Genomic DNA, 24700 nt, shown 5'->3' on the forward strand with positions numbered 1-24700 from the left:
TTAGCAAAAGAATATACATTATTCTCAAGTATACATGGAACCTTCACCAAAATAAGCCACGTGGATAGCCACAAAACAAGTCTTCATAAATTTAACAGAATCAAAATGATACTGTTTTTCCTGATCTCAATGGAATAAAGCTAGAAATGAATTAACAGAAGCAAAAGTGAAAAATCACAGATAGGTAGAAATTAAACAACATACAAACAACCAATGAGTCAAAAAAGAAATCACAAGAGAAATAAGGAAATATCTGAGACAAAAAACAAAAAACACAACATAACAAAATTCCTAAGATACAATGGAAGGAGTGCTGAACAGGAAACTAGGCTATTAACACTGCATTATAAATATCTCAAGTCAATAAACATTATGCCTTAAGAAATCAGAAAAAAAGCAAAAACCCAAAACTAGCAAAAATGAAATAATAAAGATTAGTGTACAGAAAAACAAACAAAAAAAATAGAGGAAAAAAATCAACAAAATGTAAAGGTGATACTCTGAAAAACTAAGAAAAAAATCTCAAATTTTTAAAATCATAACTACAAATATGACACCACTATCAATTTTACAGCAATAAACAGAATCATTAGAGGATACAATGAGCAACTGTATGTCAACAAATTGAATAAACAAGATAATAATGTACAAATTCCTAAGTATATACAAACCGCCAAAACTGACTGAAGAAGGAATGCAAAATCTGAATAGAACTGTAACAAGTAAGGAAATTAAATCAGTCATCAAAAATCTCCCAACAAAGAAAGGCCCAGGAACAGATGGCTTCACTGGTAAATGCTATCAACCACTTAAAAAAGAATGCACACTGATCTCTCTCAAATTCTTCCCAAAAAACTGAAATGGAAAAAACACTTCTTAAATTATTTTATGAGACTAGCATTATCCTGATACCAAATCCAGATGAAGATGTTGCAAGAAAACTACAGGCCAATATTCCTTATGAATGTGTAAATTAATGCATAAATGTATGTAAAGATCCTCGACAAAATAATAGCAAATGAAATTGACAAACATAGTAAAAAGATTATATATCAGCCAAGAGGGATTTATCCCAGAATGCAATGGTAGTTCAACATAAAAAAATTAAAGTAATAGACTAAGGAAGAAAACACACATGATCATCTCAACTGGAGCAAAAAAGAAAAAAAATTGTTTCGCCAAATACTTTCATGATAAAAACAATAAACTAAGAAGAGAGGGAAATTTCTGCAACATGATAAAGGTCACACATGGAAAAAAACCACAGCTAACATCATACTCAATAATAAAAACCAAAAGCTTTCCCTCTAAGATTAGGAACAAGGCCCTGATGCCCACTTTTGCCCATTTTCACCACTTTAACGCAATACAGTACTACAAGTCCTGGACAGAGCAAATAGGCAAGAAAAAGACTAACAGGCACCCAAATAGCCAGAGAAAGTAAAAATATCTCAGCAAATGACTTGCAAAAATCAGTTGTATTTCAATACACTAATGGACAATAAAAATAAAACTTAAAACCATCCATTTAACATTAAAAAGAATAAAATACATAAAAATAAATTTACCAGCCCTGACCGATGTGGCTCCATTGGCTGGGCATCCTCCCGCAAAGCAAAAGGTCACGGGTACAATTCCCAGTCAGGGCACATGCCTCGGCTGCAGGTTCCCCAGTTGGGATGCATGTGAGAAGCAACAAATCAATGTTTCTCTCTCAGATTGATGCTTCTCATCCTTCTCTTTCTCCCTGCCTTCCCCTATCTCTAAAAAATAAATAAAATCTTTTCTTTTAATTTAACCACAGAGGCTGAAAGACTTGTACAAAGAAAACAGAAAAATATTCCATGTTCATGGACTGCAAGATTAATAATATTAAGATGACAATACTACCCCTAAAGCAATCTTAAGATTCAATGTAATCCTTATAAAGACCCAAAGCATGCTTCTGGCAAACAAAAATCTCATCCTGAAATCTATATGGAATCCCAAGGGACAAAAATTTTGAAAAAAAAGAACAAAGCTGGAGAGGTCTCACACTTCCTGATTTCAAAACCTACTGCAAAACTACAGTAAATCAAAAATAGCATGATACTGGCCCAAAGACAGATATACAGACAACCCACAGGATCAGTAAAAATATTTGGAAATCATGTATATGATAAGGGATAGATATATCCAGAATATATAAAGAATTCTTACAACTCAGCAAGACTAAAATGCGCTCGGCTGATGTGGCTCAGTGGATTGAGCACCTTCCTGCAAACCAAAGGGTCACTGGTTTGATTCCCAGTCAGAGCACACACCTGGGTTGCGGGCCGGGTCCAGTAGGGGCACGAGAGAGGCAACCACACCATAGATGTTTCTCTCTCTTTCTCCCTCCCTTCCACTCTATTCAAAAATAAGTATTTTAAAAAGGATTAAAAATTTTTTTAAAAACAACAAAACAAAAAAAGGAAAAAGACTTAAACAGATACTTCCCCAACCCCAAAGAAGATATAAAAAATGACCAATACGGACATGAAAAGATGCTAAACTTCATTAGTCATTAGGAAAACGCAAATCAAAACCAGGAAATATCTCACATCCATCAGTATGGCTATTATCCAAAAAAAAAAAAAAAATTCAAGTTTAACAAGGTTGGTCAGAAGAAACTACATGGTTGCTTGGTTGGCTTTTTGAAAAAACTTGGACACTGTTGGAGGGGATGTAAAAAGGTGCAGAAGCCACACAAAACAGTATGGAGGTTATCCAAAAAATTAAAAATTGAATTACCATATGATCTAACAATTCCACTTCTGGTTATATATCCAAAGAACTGGAAGCAGGATCTCAAAAAGAACTTCGCACATTTATGTTCATAGCACCATTACACACAAAAATTAAGAGGTAGACACAACCAAAATGTCGATGGGCAAATGAATGGAAAAGCAAAATGCAGGTATACACATACAATGAAATATTATTCAACTCTAAAAGGAAAGATATTCTGACATACAAGGGGAGACCCAAAAAAATCCGTAATTATCTTCTGGAGGGCCGGCCCCTTGTTGTACGGGCTTCCCTCTCCAGGTGACTGTTCTGGGAATCCATCTGTATCAGTGTACCAGCAGGCACTGTTGTGAGAGGCTGCATTTGGCTTCAGTGAATTTTTTTTGAAGACTCTTTCAACACGTTTGCCCATTTCAAGATGGGTGATTTATGAGTGCATCTCCCCACATCACACTGAGTGTTCAGGAATGTTTGACCAAAAATGCATGACCCCTGTGCCCTACTCTTCCTGTTCACCTGATCTCACCCCAAACGACTTTTTTTTGTTTCCCTGATGAAAAAAGTCCTCAGAAGGAAATGTTTTGCTGATGTGCAAGAGGTAAAACAAAAAATGGCAGAAGCACTAAAAGACATCAAAATGGACAAGTTCAAAAACTGTTTTCAGCAGTGCAAAACTGTCTCAATAGGTACACTGCATCAAATGGCGAGTCCCTTGAAGGTGACTAAAGTTTAAACATGTTAGAATAAATACACCATTTTTTATAAATAAATTCTGGGTCTTTTTGGGTACCCCCTCGTATGCTACAACATAGGTGAACCTTGAAAACATGCTACATGAAATAAGCCAGACACAAAGAGCAAATATCTTATGGTCCTACTTATTTGAGGTACTCAAAATAGACAAATTCATAGAAATAAAGGGTAGAATAGAGGTCATCAGGAGATGGGGGTAATAGGTATTAGCATTATTGTTTAATGGGCAGTTTCTGTTTGGGATGATGAAAAAGTTCTGGAAATGAATAGTGATGATTATTGCAAAACTTTTATGAATGTACTTAATACTTCTGAACTTACACCTAAAAATGGTAAAAGTGTATTTTATCAGAATTTTTTTAAAAGAAAAAAATAGAAGATCTATATTGGGGAAAATATCATGATTAACCATGAAGAAAACATCTGTGACTCATATCCTAAAAAAACTGAAGACAAAGAGGTCTGGTCCTATAATCAGAGACAAAAGCAACAACCAAAGGGAATAGAGGACAAAAAAAAAGGGGAGGGAGGAGACACAGTTCATGTGAAAAGGAAATACAAATGACTCTTAAATGCGTGAAATATTTAACAGAAATGCATATTTAAACTCTAGAGGGCCACCAATTCTCTCCTACCATATGGACAAAGAACCAAAGGTCTAACTTTGTACTGAGAGTATCATACCACAAACAAGAGTGAATTAATACATTTTCTATGGAGGGCAACTCAAAAATATTTCTTTGACCCAGCAATTTCACTTCTAGGCATCATTCCTACAAATATATTACCTAATGTTTTTAAGAACAAAATGTAAAAGAATATTCACTATAAAAGTAAAGGATTGTAATAACCTAAATGTCTCTCAGTAGACTACTGATAAAATAAATGACAATAAAGACAAACAATGAAATATGAAGTCTTGGAAACAATGAGGCAACTCTAAATGTACTTACTTACTAATATGTAACAACCTCCACATAAATTAAGTGCAAACAAGGTACAGAATAGATAAACACACAGAGTCATACACAAAACATACATAAATACACACACATGCATGCACAGAATACTTCTACATAAGTATCTAAGAAAATGGTTACAGTGGTTTGTGTGGATTGGTGAGGGGGAAGAGAACTCTTCCTTCTCACTGTTTACCCTGTTTTACCTTTTAAATTTGGTACCATATCATATACGCTGAACCGTGATTGGAATTTCGGTGAATTTAGAGATTAATTTGGAGACAAAAAATTAACATTTTTACATTACTGAAGTCTTTTCATCCAGACATAGGCATATCTTTCCAGTCCAGTTTTCTTGTATGGTCTATGGTATATTACAATTTCCTTCATAAAAATCTTGCATACTTATTACAGTTACTCCTATTTCTTGCAATAAAAAAATTAACTTACCCATTACATTAAAAATGTTTACACAGCAAAGAAACACTATAATGTATAAAAATATGCAAAAAAAATTATATATCATACATAGTCATAACAGATTTAAGGACTGATATCCAGACTTTAAAAAGAACACAAATTAAACTGATTATTTATAATATCCAGTATTGGCAAGAATGTAAAGAAATAGTGGAAATACAGTCAGCATAGTGGCCCAGGGAAAGGCAATTTTGCAGTATCTACTAAAATATACAATATACACAAACTCTGATTCAGTAATTCCTATTACCAGAATTCACCCCTAGAGAAAACACACATGAACCCAAAAACTACTACAAAGTATATTCCATGCAGCATTGTCTCTAACAAAAAATTGAAAATAGATTAAATGTCCATCAACAGAATGTCTAAACTGTTATATCCATGCCATGAAATACCACACAACAGTTTAAAAAAAGAGGAAGATCAACATGTACTGTCTCAGAAAAATACCTAAGACATACAGCTAAGAGACAAAAGCAAGTTGCATGCCCTGACCAATGTGGCTCAGTTGGTTGGGCACTGACCCACAAAGTAAAAGGTTGCTGGTCTGATTCCCAGTGAGGGCACGTGCCTGGGTTACAGGACAGGTCCCCAGTTAGGGGCGTGAGAGAGGCAATTGATCAATGTATCTCTCACACATCAATGTTTCTTTCTCCCTCCCTTCCCCCCTCTCTAAAAATAATAAAGAAAATCTTTTTAAAAACAAGGTTGCCAAAAATACATATAGTATACATGCTTTTTAAAATGCACAACAAATGCACTACTTAATTTGTATGGATACATGATAGTATATGCACAGAAAAGGATTTGCAGTAATGCATGCTAAACTGATACCACCACTAATCTCTGGCAAAGTGAGGAAAAGGACTAGGGTACCAATGACAGATGACATAACAGAATATGCCCTCATGTTGCTTATAATCTAGTCACAAAATTTTCTTAACGTATTTCGTAAAATGTCTAAAACAATGTTACTCTGGCTTTAGAAACAGATAGGAATGATTTAATTAATATATTAAATATCAATTTAAGGGTTATAATAGAGCCTAAACAAAAGTCCATTTCGATCTAATAAGTAAATAAATAAGCCAATTCTTTCATTCAGATTATCTCTAGGGTGTAGAATTTCTAGGGGGTAAGGAACAATCTCTTCCTTCTCATAGGACCAAGGTACTTTCAAAGTAATTTTAACTTTCTTTGGGGATCCCATCCACTCCCACAATTTTAAATATCTCAATACCCTAGACTCCTTAATTCATCTCAATCAAGATGTTTAAAAGTCTCCAATCTGCCTACTCCAAGTTATTTTAACTTGCTTTCACTCTGTACCTGCCTGCACCTTCTCCAGTCTTTGCCTTTTGGGAAGCTATGTTTCTAGCTACTCAGAGATCTCTGGAGTTACTTAATTTCATCTCCTTTCTTTATTCACAGAAATGCTATCCATCCCCAGGACCTATTCTACTTAAAAAATAAATCTTGAAACTGTGCCCTGACTAGTGTGGCTCAGCAGACTGAGCGCCAGCCTGCGAATGAAAGGGTTGCCTTGCTTGTTCAATTCCCAGTAAGGACACGTGCCTGGGTTGCTGGCTGGGTCCCCAGTAGGGGTGTGAGAGAGTTGGCCAATTGATGTTTCTCTCCCTCTTTTCTCCTTCCCTTCCCCTCTCCCTAAAAATAATAAAATCTTTTTTAAAAAATCTTCAAACTGTCCACTTTTATCTCTTCTAATACCCCTCTAGCCCTAGAAACTAACCATTTTTCTGCTGGATGACTTTTTTAAGATCCCCAGTCACTTCTTACATGGCTTTCCAGTGTACTTAGAACAAAACATAAGATTCTTCCCCTGATGTGTAAGTCCTGCCTGCTGCATGTTGGTTTCGATTTCAGCACCACTCTTCCCCAACACTGCTCATTAAGCTTCTGCATTTAGCAGAAGCCTTCTTTTAGTTTGTGGAAGGGTCCCAGATCCTACTTAGCTCAGCTGCCCTTTGCCCACACTCTTTCTCTGCCTAAAATGTTCATTTTTTAACTTCTTCCCAGTCTCAGCCTGTTTTTATTTTTATTTTTTTATCCCCACCCAAGGAAAGGAAAGAGAGAAACATCAATGAGAGAGAAGGATCCATCAGCTGCCTTCCCATGCACCCAGATTGGGGATCCACGCCTGGATTGGAATCATACACATCTGGACCAGGGTCGTAAACACCCACACCTGGACAGGGAATAAACCCAAACCTACATATGTGTCCTAACCAGAAAAGGAACCTGCAACCCTTCAGTTATGCGATGATATTCCAACCACTCAGCCACACCTGCCAGGGCCCTAGTCTCAGCCTAAAAGTCACCTCCTCAAGATCCCTCCCTTTCAAACACGTTATAATCCCTCCCTGGTCTACATCAGATCTCCCTTGTTACACACTCACATCATCATCCACACCTCCTCAGCTGCACTCACCCAATCTGTAATTATGTTTACAGTAGTTGAATCTCTATCACCCATTGGACTGTATGTTCCATGAGTACAAAGACCAATGTTCTTACTGTTTATTGCTGTATCCTCTGAACTTAACATACTACCTAGCCAATAAATATTCACTAAATATTTTTACCTAATAAAGGGAAGTAAATAACTTCTCTGGGTTGGTTGGTTGGTTTTTTGCTGCTAAGCCCTCCATACCACTCTCCAAAATGAATTCTAACTACAATCCTTCCTCCCTTCCTGTGAGCCAAAGGACAATCCCTTCACACTTGAATCACAGTTTCCCCATTATAAGACAGAAAATTATGATAATTCCTTCAAAAAATAAAAAAAGAAAAATATTTTTGCCTCATCTTTGGTCATGACTTATTACTTCCCTATTCAATCTATATAATGAGTAATAAAGTCTGATCTTAGTACCTAATAAAAGGTTTTCATATCCTATTCTTTTTTAACCCTTAACCGAAGAAGCTAAAGGAACACACACTTCCTTCTCCAAACATAGTTTAAAAACTAATAGAGCACAAGCGAATTTGAATCATATATATTAGTTCTGAAACAAACATGCATTTATTCTTATGGTACTTGATATTTCAAATCTAGGACCTAGTTTCATGGCTGTTTTTAATTCCATATTCTCCCTAGAGTTTAAAAGATGATGACATAGAGAGATTTAAAATTTAAAAAAGTAGTAACATTCTTTAGGTGAGTTTAAAAGTTCCATGATTAAGACCTCACTTCACCTAAAAACAACAACAGTATTTACATCAATAAGTCAAAGGACGCTTGCAAGGTGGCTAAGTTGGTCCTCCCATACACCAAAATGGGGCAGGTTCAATTCTCAGTCAGGGCACATACCAAGGTTGCAACTTCAATCCCGAGTTGGGGCACATACAGGAGGCAACCAATCGATGTTTCCCTCCCCCTACTCAAAAAAAAAAAAAAGAAAAGAAAAGAAATCTATAAACATACCCTCACGTAAGGATTAAAAAAATAAAAATAAGCCAGTGGGGCCACAAATTCAAAAAGGGTGAACTTCAGGTACTAAGGACTACTACTCCAACAGATTATTACTAAATAAAAATGTATCGCCTCCAAATTTCGTAAGACTCAAAACTAATGACAATTTTTATCAGCATTCTTTCCCAGAGATACATTCTTCAGATGTTCACTTACTGGTCTTAAAAATTAAAGAAACAGAAAAAGAACATGGATTATACACCAAAGAAAATCTGTGGGGGTTTTTCTCCCTTAAAGAGACAAGCTTCATAAAGTAAATAATCCATCCTATCAATCATTTACAATTCAGTGTAGTGTTTTTAAAATTAGTAAGTATTTCAAGCTCTGAGGCAAAGGCACTCATTAAGTCTTACTTCATTTGTCCCCTTTATCTCCTCATGACTTGAGTGCTACTTTGTCTCTCAATTCCGTCACATATCATACAATAATAATTACCATTTATATGGATATACCTGGTACCACACACATCAAAACTACCTTAATATATAGATATCTTAAGTATATGAGAGGAGACCCCAAAAATATGAAATTTATCTATTAAAAAATTGTGTATTTATTCTTACATGTGTAAACTTCAATCATCTTCAAAGTACTCTCCATTTGATGCAATATATGTATTGAGACATTTTTCCCACTGCTCAAAACAATTTTTGAATTCATGGATTTTGATGCCTTACTTAGTGTTTCTGCCGTCTTTTTGTTTCATCTCTGCCATATCAGCAAAACATGTCCCTTTAAGGACTTTTTTTAAGGGGTGGGGAACAAAAAGGGCGCTCCGCGCAAGACTGGGTGAATAGGGAGGGTTGGACAGAAGGGTCATGCATTTTTGGTCAAACTGCTGAGCACTCAGTGTGACGTGGGGAGGTGCAGTCATAAACCCCTCATAATGAAATGGACAAACGCATTGGAAGAGTCTTAAAAAAATTCACTGATGCTGAATGCAGACTCTCACCAACAATGCCAGCTGGTACACTGATACAGACAGGTTCCTAGAACAGTCACCTAGTAGGGGAAGCCTGTACAACAAGGGGCCGGCCCTCCAGAAGATAATTCTGGTTTGTGGGTTCCCCCTCATATTATGACGCCATTTTCAGATGGTAAACTATTTTGTTATCAGGTAACTTTTTTATGGCAAAGCCAGAGTTTGTACCTAAAGTCGACATAGCTTTCATCGTACCACATCATTCCTCAATCACACAGAACCAAGACTTGTGAACTAGGCTCATACAATGACCACTAGAATTAAAACATTAACCAGCTGAATACTTTCACAACATGTAAGGATAGGGAAGGGATTAAAAGAATATCACACTTGCATCAAAAATGTCAATTGGTGATAAATAGTCTTTATACAGGGACAAATTATAAGGATATATTTTAAAATGTAAACACTGGTCTCAAAAGAAATGGATTATGGGAAACTTTCATTTATCACCTCACATTATTTCTTCACTACTTGAAGATTTTAAGAGCATGTTTTATTTTTATAACCAAAATATTCTTCAGAACTGTCCTGGTATGCATACAACTATTTATTTCTGTATATTGCCTATTATGTTTCATTGTTTATATTTATTCATTTCCAGATTCTCCCCTAACCTGAACACTGAGAACCCACCTAAAAACACAGTACATTTCGTAATTGATTTCTTCTTTTTAAAGTCCAGACTAGTTTGTATTTGTTTCACGAGCCAACAAGAATCCCTCAAGTTTCTGCAAAGTGAGTGATTCAATCAGTTTAAGCTGGGCTTTTGAAAAAAATTAATCTGGCAGTAGACTGGAATAAGGAATAGGTGCAAGTGTCCTTTAAATACATGTAACTCCCTATTTTCTAACACAATGAACTACAGTTAAAATACAAAACAGGAGACAGTTGAGTATCTTAGGAAATAAGAACACTTAAAGTTCTCCAACATTTGGGGAAATGAAGGAGAGGATAAGAAGTGTAAGAATAAAACCATGTTAAGTTCAAAGTCCCAGGTGTCAAAAGAGAGTTTCAAACAATATAATAAATTTCAAGTGTTACAGAATAGAAAAAAAAGGCACTTAATGATTTGGCAATAAAGTCTCTAAAGACTGTAACCTCAAAAGAGTACTTTGGTATAGTACTGGGAGTACATGTCACTAAACTTCTTTTGAAAAGTCTGGGAAAAGGAAAAATTTGGAAGTTTGGAAAAGGTGCTTAGATTCTAGAGGACAGAGTACGATAGCCCACTTTTAGACTAATAAGGTAGCTAATATGGAAAGCTGGTGAAGAGGAAGATATAATCCTTCTCTCTACTATCAGATGAGCATTCAGTGAGTTTACTGTACTGGTGGTAGCAACAAATTCATCTTTGGTACATATGGATAATTGTAGCTGCTGTTAACTGAACACCTACCATTGGCCATTCATTAGCCTATAATATTGTTAATCCTTATCTCATAAGCAATCCTAGGAGAACAGGTATTACTACACTCACTTTTTTTTTATTCATTTGTCAAAATGAGTAAAATAAGGCTCAAAGATTAAATGACTTACCACAGATCACCAGCCTGTAAATATTAAAGCAAAATTGAGTTTTAACAGTTTTATTGAGGCATAATTTGCATACAATAAAATTTACTTATTTTAAGTGAAAACTTTGATAAATTTTAGTAAATTTATGTATTTGTGTAGTCAATCACCACAATCTAGTTTTAGAACCTTTTAATCACCTCAAAACTCCTTGGTGAGCAAGATAGATTTGAACCCTAACTGGACTCTCAACTTAAGTCATACTGCAAATCCCCCCCCAACACTCAAATGACAATAATTGGTTTGGGCAAAGGCACTGCAAAATTGAGTCTCACTAGATCCCTTTCCATGTGAAGTCCCAACATGCTACTACCACCACACCCACATGGCATCTCTGACCAAATTTAAGTTTACTAAAATTTAAATATGCGTCATTTAAATAAGTACAGTAAAATTAGACTTAGAACATAGGATACTAGTACACATACTGTGTGATATTTCTTTTAAATGCAAAAGGAGTGAGGAGGAAGACTGGATGAAAACAGCTGGGCAAGGACATCAAGAATGAAAATGTGATATACAAATGAAGAAAACAGAAAATAATACAAGTCAGGAGTTTGTGTCAAGGAAGACAAAGACTAATTTGAACAGAAGCTTCTCTTTGATGACCAACACAAAAATGTTTGGAGATACAGATGTAATGATTTACCAGGCAAGCATTAAACTTATTTGATTTAAGAAACAGGACTAGAGCCCTAGCTGGTGTGACTTGGTGGATTGAGCGCAGGCCTGCGAACCAAAGGATCGCTAGTTCAATTCCCAATGCCTGAGTTGTGGGCCAGATCCCCAGTAGGGGGCACATAAGAGGCAATCACACACTGATACTTCTCTCCCTCTCTTTCGCCCTCCCTTCCCTTGTTATCTAAAATGAATAAATAAAATCTAAAAAGAGAAAAGAAAGGAAACAGGACTAGAGACCCAACTGGTGTAGCTCAATGGACATCCTCCCACAAACCAAAAGGGCCTGGATTGTAGGCATGGTCCCCAGGTTGGGGGTCAATGAGAGGCAACCAATACATGTTTCTCTTGCACATCTAGACCACTAGAATTAAAACATTAATTAGGTGAATACTTTCAACTTAGCTGAATGTCTCTCCCTCTCTTTCTCCCTCCCTTCCCTTCTCTCTAAAAATAAATAAAATCCTTAAAAATAAAAAAACCAGGAATACACAATATTAAAAACAAAAATAAACATGGAAAGTGAGACAATGTTCACTATAATGATACTTGTAAAGCTAAGACAAGTTTAATTTCATAGTAATGATATTAAATAACTAATTAAAACATGGAACCTGGGCTGTGTGGCTCAGTAGATTGAGCGTTGGCCTGCAAACTGAATGGTAGCCAGTTCAATCCCGGTCAGGGCACATGCCTAGATTGTGGCCAGGTCCCAAAGTGGGGGCATGCAAGAGGCAACAGATAGATGTTTCTCTCCCTTTCTCCATCTCTCTAAAAATGAATAAATACAATCTTTAAAAAGAAAACAAGGACTAAATTTCCATTACTCCAAAACAAACAAACATAGAAACATGAACATATAAGAATTCTGATATCATATTAGGGCTAGGGATAAAATAAACTAAAATAATTAAAATATTACAAGCTTCAAAGAAAAAAATACAAATACAAATATAAAACAAAAAAGATATAATAGGACATCAGGTCAAGATGGCAGCATAGGTAGGTAAACAAGGCTCAACTCCTTGCACAACCACATGCATATTACAGCTAAAATAAAGAACAAAACATCAAGCAGAACCATCAGAAACAGAGATGAATGGAAGTCTGACAACTACGGACCTAAAGAAACCACATCTATCCAGACTGGTAGAAGGGGCGCAGATGCAGAACAAGCTGGTCCCACATTAACGTGTAGTGGATAAAACTTCAGGAGAGACATCTTCGGAGTGAGGAATGCCAGCCACACAACAGGCCCCCACGCCCAGGGTCCACTGCCAGAAAAATAAATCTCCATAACTTCTAGTTGCATAAACCAGAGGAAACTGACTTCCTAGAAGAAACTTCTGGAGTCCCAAGCAGTTCCCCTTAAAGAACCCATACCCGTACTTCTCAGATTCTGTGTACTTCTCTGAGACGCAGCACAGAGGTGGCAGCTCGAAAGGCACCCGTGGCATAGAGGGAGAAACAAAAATGCCAAGCATAGAGGTGGGAGCTGGAGGACAGTATTCCCCCCAGACAGAGAGATGGGCCGAAGCCACTGTCCCTTTTCTGAGCCCTCCCTGCACAGACACAGTGCCAGAGCCAGCAGGCCAATGCCATACCTGAGTAACTGACATTTCCATATGAATTGCTTGGTCTTGGCTCAAGCTTCACAACTTCCTAAATGTTAAATCCTATCAAACAAGCAACAGCTGGCCTCAGTGAGCCCCCAGCCCGTATACCTCTTGCTAAGTGGCCGGAGGCCCAGCACTAGCAGCAGCCAGCCTAATTCACAGCTTGGCTTCACCTGGGAATCTCCAGGACCAGCACAAATAGCAACCATCTCAAATTGCTGTTACAGCTCAGGGAGGGTGGCCCTGAGCAGAACACAGGTGGGGGCTGACCTTAGCCTGCCCCATCCAGGAAACCCCAGAGCATGCACACCCAGTGGAGAGGTATACCACATCAGAGCACCACCACCTTGCTGCTGCACAGCTGATCCTCCATGGAGAGCAGAGTTTAGTGGTAAATGGTCACAGCCAGTCCTTGTAGCTGACTGACCTGGGTAAATCCCTCCCACTGACATGCCAACAGCAATCAAGGATCAACTACAAGAGGAGGGTGTACTCAGCCCACACTAAGGCACCTCGAAGATCCTGCTTGGGTGATAGGGAAGGCTGTGCTACTTGACCTTATAGGACACCTACCACATTAGGCCACACTACCAAGACAGAAAGTCATAGCAGCTTTACCTAACACATAGAAACAAACACAAGGAGGCCGACAAAACGAGACAAAGAAACATGGCCCAAGTGAAAGAGATCAAAACTCCAGGAAAAGAGCTAAACAAAACGAAGATAAGCAATCAGATGCAGAGTTCAAAAGACTGTTTTAAGGACACTACTCAAGGAACTTAACTGAGGACCTCAGCGGATAAAAAAAGATCCAGTCAGAAACAAAGGATACGCTAATTGAAATAAAGAACAATTTACAGGAAAACAACAGTGGAGTGGATGAAGCCAAAAATCAAATCAATGATTTGGAACAGAAGGAGGAAAAAAACAACAAATCAGAACAAGAAGAAAAAAGAACCTAAAAAAAATGAGGATAGTATAAGCAGCCTCTGGGACAACTCCAAGAGGCCCAACATTTGATCATAGGGTTACCAGAAGAGGAGAAAGAGAAAGAAATTGGAAATCTGTTTGAACAAGTAATGAAAGAAAACTTCCCTAACTTGGTAAAGGAAATAGACATGCAAGTCCAGGAAACACAGAGTCCCAAACAAGATGGATGCAAAGAGGCCCACTCCAGGGCACATCATAATTAAAATGCCAAAGGTTAAATATACAGAGAAAATCTGAAATGCAGCAAGAGAAAAGAAGTTAGTTACCTATAGGGGAGCACCCATACAAATGTCAGCTGATTTCTAAAAAGAAATTTTGCAGGCCTGAAGGTATTGGCAAGAAATATTCAAAGTCATGAAAACCAGGGACCTACAGCCAAGATTGCTCTACCCAGCAAAGACATCATTTAGAATCGAGGGGCAGATAAAGAGGTTCCCAGACAAGAAAAAACTAATAAGAGTTCATAATCACCAAACCATTATTAAAAGAAATGTTAAAGGGACATATCTAAGAAAAAGAGAAAGATCAAAACTATGAACAATAAAATGGCAAAAAATGTGTATCTATCAACAACTGATTCTAAAAAACAAACTAAGCAAACAAGGAGAACAGAGACAGAATCATGGGTATGGAGGGCATTTTGATGGCTGCCAGATGGGAGGGAAGTGTCAGGGAAAGAGTGAAGAGGTTAAAGGACTAAGAAGTACAAATAAGTAGCTACAGAATATCCATGGGGCAATAAAGTACAGTCTAGGAAATGGAGTAACCTAAGAACTCATTCACATGACCCATGGACAATGGTGTGGGGATTGCCTGAGGGAGTGGGGCAGGAGGGCAGTGCTGGGTGAAGGTGGTAAAGTAGGCAAAGTTAGAACCGTAATAACATAATCAATAAAATGTATTTTTAAAAATGATATAATAAAAATTTCATTTAATCTCCTCTAACATTTCCTTAATTCTACAGAACTGAAAGCACAATTTGCTACTAGGATAATCACTGGACCTAACCAACAACTTAAAATTCCAAATTAGGGTTCTGGAGTGTAGCATTCAAAGACTACATGAAATGCTCATCTGAGCACAGAGCCAAAGAAATTGCAGGCCAACTGTTAACGGAAAACATTTTCTAAGTATGACTCCATGATATATACATGTTAAAATACATAATATGATGAATGTTACTTCTGCAATGCCCTGACTGATTAGCTTGAACTATTCTCAGTCTGATCCAGCTCAACAGTCCAAGAAATACTCTTCTTCTGTATCTTTGAAATGAATGATTTATAAAACTGTTCCAGCATAACAAGGAGAGTTTTTTTAATGGTGTAAGTTAGAAAACCATGATTTCAGTTCCAAATTCTTACAAAAATCCATACAAAATATGTAGGTAATTACACCAAAAGTAATATACACATGGCACTGGTATAAAGTAAAAAAATTAATAATAACTTGTCTCATTGGATTAGTCACATTTTATAAACTCTCTTCTGTCTGAAACCTCTAACTATACTTCACAATTTTACTTAAAATAGCCATTTTAAACATTTTCCCTAACCAATCTAAGCTGTTTAAACAAAATTTATTGCAAGAATTATGACAGATCTTTCACAATTTTTTTAATTTGAGGTTACAACAATTCTATTCCTAGTAAATTTATCTTAAAATTACAATTTAACATTAACTTTTAATATAAGAATCATACTAAAATACTTAAGGATAAAATATTTCAAACATTTTAAAATTGAGCTATAATTAACATACATTGTACTAGTTTGAGGTGTATTTTTTTAACCTTTAAACTTCAAATTCACAAATTTGACTTCAAATTCACTAGGTAAGCTATTGAAGGGAAAAAAATCTAGAACCTTTGGAGAAGAAAGAGAAACCTGATCCTTGACAGTCTATTGATATTAAGATAATGGTTGGAGCATAGCTCAGTTGGCTGGAGTGTCAGACTGAAAGATTGCAGGTTTGATTCCCAGTCAGGTTGCGTATTTGATCCCTTGTTGGGGCACACACAACAAGCAACTGATTAATGTTTCTGCCACACATCAATGTTTCTCTTTTTCTTTCAATCTCTCTAAAAGCAATGAAAAAAATGTCTCTGGGTGACAATTTTAAAAGAAAATGATTGAAATTCTCTATAATTTGGTAACTTCAACAAATATAAACAAAAAACAAGATAGCATGTAACAGTGAAATAAATATATGTTTTAAACCAAATCTATTAAATATTCATTATTTATTTATCCTAATATCCAAAGTTTATTCTTAAATCATTCCTTATAATAGCAAACATCAAGACTTACAGGACATTGATGAAATCAGTAAAAATAAACCAGTAAAAAAAATTATAGACCATGAATTTTCCTTAAATTTTATTACTTCTGCCATGGCCAGTGTGGCTCCGTATATTGAGTGTCAGCCTGCAAACCAAAGGGTCACCGGTTTAATTACCAGTCAGGGTACATGCCTGGGTTGTAGGCTGGGTCCCTGGTTGGGGCATGTGAGAGACAACTGTTTTCTCTCTTGCACAGCTATGTTTCTCTCCCTCTCTGTATCCTTCCTTTCCCCTCTCTCTAAAAATAAAATAAACAAAGTCTTTTTTAAAAAATTGTATTACTTTTAATTTTCAATAGACTGCTATGAAGTTAAAATAAACAAATCCCAAACTAGTCATGCGATTAAGTGATTCTGCAAACCCCTCTACACATCATTTTTTAACTCTGAATTAAATTTTTCAATGACATACAAAAACTTATTCTAGAATTCCAAATACTTCAAAGTGTCATTAAAACTTGATCCAAAAGTTAACATATTTTAAAATATGTAATAAAACAAATACATTGAAATGTTTTAATCCAAATTTTAACTCACTCTGAGCTGAGCAACTTATCTTAATTTTTATTTATTGATTTTAGAGAGAAAGAGAGACACATAGATTTACTGTTCCACTCATTTACACATTCATTGGTTGATTCTTTTATGTGCTCTGACAGGGGATCAAACCTGCAACACTGGCATATCCAGATGTTGCTACCTGGCCAGGGGAAGACGACCAGCTTATCTTGTTATCAATAAGTATTTGGTGCTGGCCTCCATAATTCTCTTCCTATCTCTATTTTAATAACAGAAATCTAAGATTACAAAGTGCGTTGTTTAAAAACAGGGTGCAGATGTAAAAATCTGCAACTCCAACTATGTAAAACAATTTTCTTGCTGGTATACAACCAAAATAAAAAAATACAAATAAACTACAATTGTCGTCTAGAGTTCAATAGATCAAAATTATGGATTTATCTAACAGCAATTTTTCTCACTGACAACTTTATAGGTCTTTACACATTGCAATTGTGCATAAGAAGTTTTAGGTTTGACCAGTTCAAAAGTCCTGTTCAATTCTACAAACCCAGTTCTATGCTCTGAAAGAAACAGAAAATTAACCAAAATTTTTTTAAATAGAAAAATGCAGGGAGTCAAAGCAATCTACTTGTTTCTTTATTTTTAAGATTTTATTTACTTGTTTTTTAAGACAGAGAGGACAGGAGGGAGAGAGGAGAGAAACATCAATGTGTGGTTGCCTCTTGCATGCCCCCTAACAGGGGCACCTGGTCCACAACCCAGGCACATGCCCTGACTGGGAATTGAACTGGTGACCCTTTGGTTCACATACCAGTGCTCAATCCACTAAGCCACACCAGCCAGGGCTCTGTCTACTTGTTTCCTAACTGAAAATGCCCTGCATAAAATACTGTTCAAGAATCCAATGGGTGTTCGGTCTCACTGTATTCCCTAGAAAGCACATGTAAGTTGAATATGCCTAAAATCTTCTTATATAAATGTCATTCAATATAATAATATCCATGTTTAAAATGTTACATGGAACACAGATGTTAATGCCTAGACAGACAAAAAAATACAAAACTTCTAATTATTCTACACTTAACAACAAAGAGCTCTAGAATTTCCCACATATCCTTTCCATTACAGTAATACCACAGCATCTGATTAAGGGTAAAGACTCACTTTATCTCAAACATGGGCAGAAACATAATAAAACTCTTAAGACTAGAAACATTTGTACGATGCTATGTCAAAAAACACCTGTATGTCAGCACCTATGCAACATCTACGTGAAGTAGGACTCTCTCACCAAATGAGGAACAGAAGTACAGCCTAAGAGATTATATAAAAGTAAAACATGGAAAAATAGGGACCACCCAGTATCTTTCCCCCAGCTGTTTAAAAGGACAGGTAGGAGGGGAATGTGATACACACTACTAAGAATGCACTAAAGAAAAACATCATAAATATGTAAATATTTTAACTGTCAAAACACTTGGTAAGTACATCTAGTACCACCTAACTCATATTAAGTGCCCAATAAGTGTAAGTAGAATAGAACTTAGGTAGTCAAAGTCAATTAAAAATGGTCAGGTTTTCATCTTATTGTCTGGCCCATTAAAACACCATCACTGGTCATTTTAAATAATTTTTATTCTGTGCTAAATCATTATGCAAAACAAGAATGACATTTTGGTATTTTTTTTTTTCCTCTACAAATTAGGAATACAAGCAGAACCTCTATCACTGGGTTTTTATGAGGATTAAATGACTTAATACATGTTAAAATTAGTTTAGACATGTGTAGAAATTACAGAATGTAAGTAAGTACACAAAGATTCAGCATACTTCTCTCACTCATAAACTCGAAAATTTCTAAAGCAACTTTTTAACTTAGCCTACAATAGTGCTGGCATACAATAGGGGCTCAACACATGCTATTTTTATTATCTTAAAAGATACTTGCTGAGATTAAAGGAAATAATACATGACAGTGTCATGCACTATGCCTAGAATGCTATTTAATATAAGCTGTCATTTTTAAATCATCCTTTACAATCAGTATTCAGCAAATATTCCTCACCAATTAACTGTCTTTTGACCCATTTGGGACTTATTAAGTATAAACTACCATACTTATGACTCACCTCTCACAGAGATCTTTAAGTTACAGTATCAACTGTCAATGGGCTCAAGAAATACAACGTGCCCATAATGCTAACTTTACTGATATTTTGTAACCAATTTCAAACGATGGAAGTTCTAACTGGTTATGTTTATCTAACTGTCTAGAACAGTATCACGCAGCCTTAAAATCAACAAATTACAAGCATTAAATAGTAACTCTCCGCACATTTAAGAATGACTCAAGTGAAGACTACTGAGCACAGAAGGTGGGCAACTAACTCACAGAGTAACTGAAACAGTGGGCTGGTGTGATCAGCATGCTATTGATAGTTGGTGAACTAAGAGTACTTAAAGGAGTGGACTTCATGCCTAAGCAAAGACATGAAAGAGATCTACGAACTCATGAACCCTAAGAACCGAAATACGAGTTTTAAACCATACACAAACAAAAAGTTAAGTGGTTCTTTCTATTTTTCCATCCCTTCAATCAATTATCTATTGTAAAGAAAGAAAAAAATGTTAAAGATGGTTGCTTGCATAGCATTTACAACGAAGTAACTTCAGTTCCCACTGTGGAACTCTAGAGGGCACCAGAAATATGCCCTCAGTCCCAGCAATCCTTTTCTGGGTAATGCGAGGAGCTAGCTGCAAGACCAACGTCTGGTTGCTGAGGTTGGTGTTGCAGCAGGAGCAGTATCTGCAGCAGTACAAATGGCAGTGCCCACTCCCAGCTGCCGCCCCAGCCATTACCTACGCTTCGCCTGGGTAAGCTCCTCCCCCCCAAAACAACGGGGACAGACAAGTCCCAAGGCTGAACCCCTGCAACCTGACAACTTCCTCTAAAAGCAACAAATCAGGGGCAAAGGACTCACAATGAGGGTATTTTCCTTCTCACTTTCTGTCAAAGATGCACCACACAGGATTGAAGAAAATTTCTGCTCCTGGGGTAAGAGGAAAAATGAGAAACGTATCAAGAACAAACTATCCAGGTGGGACAACCAACCCTTCCCACCAGAAGAAAACAGATGAGGGAATAGAGGTCAAGGAGGTTCGGCCCTTCTGTTATCACTGCCCAGTCCCACAATTCCTCAACAACGTCTCGTATGTAAAACGAGGCAAAACGAGGGTAAAATATGAATTTGGTAACAAAACCCATAAGAAAGGCAAAATCTTGAGGGAGAAGGCAGAGGGTTTGCAACCTGCCCCAGGGAAGGGAAAGAGGAGGGGGGAGGGGGGAGGACAAACGTTGCCTCGACGCCAGCAAGGGAATGGCATTTTCTCCCAAATGGGCCCACCCGGAGTCTCTCCCGTCACTCCAGGCACCAACTCTAAGGGAGGAGCGGCTCACATCGCCGCTAAGCTGAAATCTCCGGTATCTGCCCCAAACGTTTGCCCTGGGCCCGAGACTTGCCCCCCCCCTCCGCAGTCGGAGACCGGCTGCGCTGCCTCCCCGTCCGCCATTAGAGACCCAGCCAAACAATACGTGCGGAGCAGGGCCGCGCAGTACCGGGGACGGGAAAGCGCAGCAGGGCTCCGTGCAGACGTGGACCCTCGCCCCCAAACTTGGGGACCCCGGGCTCCGGCGCAGTCCCCGGAGCGGAGGACCAGGCGCCCCTCCCCCACTGCCCCCGGAGAGAAAGGAAAATGCCCACCACCACCCCCAGCTCCGGCGCCCCCGCCCGGCGCCCCCCGCCCGGCGTGCTCACCCGGCCCTCCCGACCTCGCTCGCGCGCCCGCAGCCCTCGGGCCGCAAGCGACGGCGCCGTGACATGAGAGAGCCCGGACCAGCCCCCAGGGTCCGACGCGCAGCGGCGACGACGGCCGCGCCGCGGGGGTTAGTCTCGGGCCGGTAGGAGGCTCTGGAGGCCGCCCTCGCTCATCTCCGCCTCCCAGGCCGCCTCCGCCTCCGCCTCCGGAGGCTGCGCTGCACCCACCCACCCCCACCGTCCGCGGGCCGGGACTGCGAACACCGCGGGGACGAGCCTCACCCGGTTCTGGCTGCGGCTCCGTGGAACGAACCTCCCCTCCCCCGACCCACCCCCTTCGGCGACGCGCACAACTCCGCTCGGTCCAGTCCCGGGTTTAGTGCTGTGAGCAGGACCAAGAGGAGGCGGAGGCGGCGGCGCAGCGGAGTCAAAAGCGCCCCGCCCTCCGCACCCCCATTGGCTGGCGGGAAGGGCTGGCCTAGGCGCCTGGGGCGCTTCCATTGGTTGTGTGTGCCTTCCTTCATGAAGCCCTAGAGGGGATGGCCCAGGAGGCTGTCCATCAAGCGCAGACCACACCCCCGGTATTTCGATTCCCTTGCCCCTCCGCCAGCCCGGGCCTGGGCCGTGTCCCTCCCACCTCGCCCCCGCCCCCCGCCCCGCCCCGCCCCCACCCGGTCCGTCAGGTCAGCGGCCTGACTTTCGTTGCGGCTGCACCAACCACCCGCTCGGGCCCTGGTGGGGAATAAGAGGAGACCGCCCCTGTGTCGGGACGGCTCGAGACGCTGAGGCCTGGCCGCCTGCCCTCGCTCGGGCCGGGGAGTGCAGGCCACCGCGTTGGTTCCCAGGGTCCTGCTTTGGGAAGGACGCGGCCTCGAAGTCCCCCAAACCCTGCTGTGCAGGTCCTGGGGACCCTGTGCGGGCTCCCGCCCAGGGATTGCTGCCGGCCAGGGGGATCTGGTGGCAGGCGAAGGCGTTCCCGAGCAATCTGGGGCCGACGCACGTCCACCCGCGCCTCGTCCTGTAAGGAGCAGCTCCGCCGCCCGTCATGGCTGCGGGAGGAGACAGAGTCCTCCATCTTGTCGGGACCCACTCGAAACCGGGCCATGGGACTGGGCGACGTGTTTTCTGGCAGCCCTCGCTGTGCTGCGCCATTCGGCCGAGGGAGAGCCCGCTCCCAGCGTCCGCGTGGGGCCTGGGGACAGGAGATGGCGAGGACACCCGGACCCCACTCCCCGCCCCAGCGGTCAAAATGGAGGCGCTGCGGGCGCCCCTGGAGCTGGGCCCGCGGATGCACGAGCCTCCGCCACCACCCTGCACCGTCTGGTCTTCCGGGGTCAGGGACCAACCGCCCGCCCCGTCGTCGCGGGGAGGAGCCCACCGGCCACGGCTCCTCTTTTGTTCCCGTCCACCCCGACGTCTCGGGCCCACGCAGGACCCGTGAGGCTCCAGGATTCCAGTCCGACCCTAGAGGCCAATGACGGGATAACAGCGACGGAGATGGGGACATGGATGGATGGATGGATGAATTAAAAAACTCAGTTCCACCATTATCCACCATAAACGTATGATGTTACCCTTGAACGTTCTACAAGATGAAGTGAACGGCAAGTTTGTAATGAAGTTAATCATCCTCAAAGTTTTCAGTAAAGACTGACGATAAATACTGTAGACGCCACTTCCAGCAGGAGAAATTGAGATTCATTCATGAATTACGAGTTTAAAAAATCCAGTAATTCTCCCACCTACGGCGAAATGCAATAAATATAACTTTAAGTTTAAGAATATCCAAGATATATTTCAACCAGCTTTCTCAAAATAGCATCACTGTGTCGTCGGGGTGGGGGGTAGCAAAACTTTTATTTCACAATTGTAAACTTTTCAGTTCTCAATGCAATGAAATATCCTTATAAGACTTCAAAATACACAGCTCTGTTTTGCGTGTAAAACTTTCTTGATGGTACTATCCTCATAACAGAAATGATGTTACCAAATCCATAGCAACAATGTAATAATTTTCGTGAAAAATACTACCTCTTTTCTATTACCTGTACCATTGCGATAGCTCCTGCTCGTTGAGTATATAGTTAGAAAGCTTAGAGATACTTCAAATAGGTTATGTCATAGATTTAAGTGATAGATTGTGTTCTCACATGAGTTCTGTTTGAGGAAGCTCTCTACTGCCACTAATTCCCTGGCATTATTGCTGTTTTGTAATTAAGAATAATTACAGTAGTATATGTTATTTGCATTTGGTATTTATTCATTAAAATCCATTTGTCTATGAAAATGTTCACTGGCTTGCCTGTGTAATATCAAGAAGAATTTTAGTTGAAAGTTTCGAACTGAAAAAAATTTTGTCTTAATTTTTAAAACTACGCTTAATTTATATAAAAGCTTTTAAAAATAAGCATTTCAATGTCCATAACAGCACTACTTATAATTTCCAAACGGTAGAAACGACCCAAATATTCATTAACTGATGGCTGCATCAATAAATGAGGTTTATCCATACAATGGAATGTTTAGCCATAACACGGAATGAAGTTCTGATACATGCTAGAACATAGATGAACCTTGAAGACATATGCTGCGTGAAATGAGCCAGACCCAAAAGACCAGACATTGTATGGTTCTGTTAATGTGATCGTCTAGACCAGGCAAATCTGAAAGTATAAAGAAAGTATATTAATAGCTGCCTAGTGCTGGGGAGGTGGTAAATGATAGCTAAAGTATGCAGAGTGTATTTTTTGGAGCAATGAAAATGTTCTAAAATTGATATTAGTGCTAGCTGGACAACTCCAAATATACTAAAGTCCATTGAATTGTTCGCTTTAAGTGGGTAGATTATATGGTATGGAATTATAACTCAAAGCTGTTGTTAAAAATGTTTGTATGTTGAGTTATTTTGTACTAATCACAAAAGCATACTCAGCAGTGCAGGAAGGCAACATGAAGACTTGAACAGAGACTTGCATTTCAAATATTTATTTGACCACTCAACTCGGAGGACACTACCTTCTCCCTGAGCCTCAGTTTAGTGACTTTTATAAAATAATATAATGCAACATTGTTTTAAGAACCAAATAACTGCTGTGAAAGTAATACAGAAATGTTAAAAGTTGCTAAGAGTAGATATTAAAAGTTCTCACCACAAGAAAAAATAAAACTGTGGCCCTGGACATTAACTGGACTTACCATAGTGATCAATTCTCAATTTAATCATATATTGAATCATTATGTTGTAGACTTAAAAATAATATTATATGTTCATTATATCTCTATTTTTTAAATGTAGGTATAATTGTATTTCTGGAGACCAAGAGCTCACTAGTAATTGAGATGCAATATAGCAGTTATTGTGAGGATAGTTTAGTGACAGACTAGTCAACTTTGAAAAATAACAGTTCCAATCTCATAGAGTTTTAGGGTGGATTAAATGAGCATACACATACAAAACTTGCACCTCACACTTGGTAAGACCTCAAAAAATTTTAGCTCTTCTTATTAATAGTTGACTTAATGGAATATTAGAAAAATTCTTTATAATATTTTGTGAGGGAAAAAACATTGATATCTCTACCATAAATATTGAGCTAGTGCATATCCAAAAAACATAGTAATAATCATCACAATAAAGAAGTCAAATCTTGGAAGAAATGTACCTCAAAGTCTAATTTTTTTTTTCTTGGAAAGGAGCTTAAGTGTAATCTATCTCATCCTCCCAG

The 24700-nt window shown here is 39.1% G+C and overlaps 1 protein-coding gene across 4 annotated transcripts in view; it reads right to left on the reverse strand.

Annotated features, from left to right (window-relative positions):
- Positions 1–21136, reverse strand: part of LOC129074029 (zinc finger MYM-type protein 2) — a 115189-nt gene extending 94053 nt beyond the window's left edge. For all 4 annotated transcript variants that reach the window (XM_054577718.1, XM_054577715.1, XM_054577717.1 and 1 more), the window contains exons 1-2: positions 20976–21136; positions 20142–20210 (exon numbers count right to left, since the gene is read on the reverse strand). The gene's annotated coding sequence lies outside the window, so the exon portion shown is untranslated. The remainder of the gene's footprint in view (positions 1–20141; positions 20211–20975) is intronic.
- Positions 21137–24700: the final 3564 nt, after the last annotated feature.

The sequence above is a fragment of the Pteronotus mesoamericanus genome, unplaced genomic scaffold, assembly GCF_021234165.1.
Source record: "Pteronotus mesoamericanus isolate MK-2021 breed Mesoamerican mustached bat unplaced genomic scaffold, CSHL_Meso_final contig_459, whole genome shotgun sequence".
Lineage (NCBI taxonomy): Eukaryota > Metazoa > Chordata > Mammalia > Chiroptera > Mormoopidae > Pteronotus > Pteronotus mesoamericanus.